This window comes from Echinops telfairi, unplaced genomic scaffold (genome assembly GCF_000313985.2).
Source record: "Echinops telfairi isolate 266 unplaced genomic scaffold, ASM31398v2 ScPeMD7_7469;HRSCAF=8507_1, whole genome shotgun sequence".
Taxonomy (NCBI): domain Eukaryota; kingdom Metazoa; phylum Chordata; class Mammalia; order Afrosoricida; family Tenrecidae; genus Echinops; species Echinops telfairi.
Window position 1 is genome coordinate 22742753 of NW_022111373.1, and position 922 is coordinate 22743674.

The following is a 922-nucleotide window of genomic DNA, read 5'->3' on the forward strand; positions in this document are numbered from 1 at the left end:
AACCCCTCAGGACCAGTGGAGAGAGTGGCGATATCCGGAGGGTGGAAGGAAGGTGAGGGAGCAAGGGGGAACAGATGACAAGGTCTACATATAACCTCCTCCCTGCGGGACAGACAGTGGAGAAGTGGGTGAGGGAGACGTCAGATGGTGTAAGATATGATAAAATAATACTAATTTATAAATTATCAAGGATTCAGGGGAGGGGGGAGGGTGGTGGGAGGCAGAAAAATGAGGAGCTGAGACCAAGGGCTCAAGTAGAAAGCAGGTGTTGTGAGAATGATGAAGTCAACATATGTACTAATGTGCTGGAAACAAATGATGTATGTACGGATTGTGAAGAGTTGTATGAACCCCTAATAAAATGTTTATTAAAAAAAGAATATGATTTAAATTTATGCTATGCTGTTGGCAAAGTTAGAAAGTTTTACTTACCACGTGTGAGAGTTAAGTGGTGATTTAATTGTGAGACTCTAGGAATTGAATGTTTCCAGTTGCAAGAGTACCTTGGTTCATTAAATGCTTGGAAGTAGGATTTCTGTTTAGACTGTTAAAGATTGAATTTTATCATTGAAATGCATGGCACCTTATTTCTTATGCCCAGTAAGAGTACCTTTCAAAAATGAGGAGCTATTCATGTGCTTCCCAAACTATTAAAACTTTATTAAACCTAAAGCACACAAGCATGTGCACACACATGTGTAAAGTAAAACTGGGAAAATTTAAATAAGATTGTGTTAGTCTGGGTAGACTAGAGAAATAAATCCATGGACAAATATATGTGTATAAGAAAGATATTTATATACAAGAGCAATTGAACATTGAGAAAACACCCCAGCCCAGTCTAGATCAAGTCCTTAAGTCCAATATTAGCCCATATGTCCGATACCAATCTATAAAGTCCTCTTCAGACTCACGAAACATA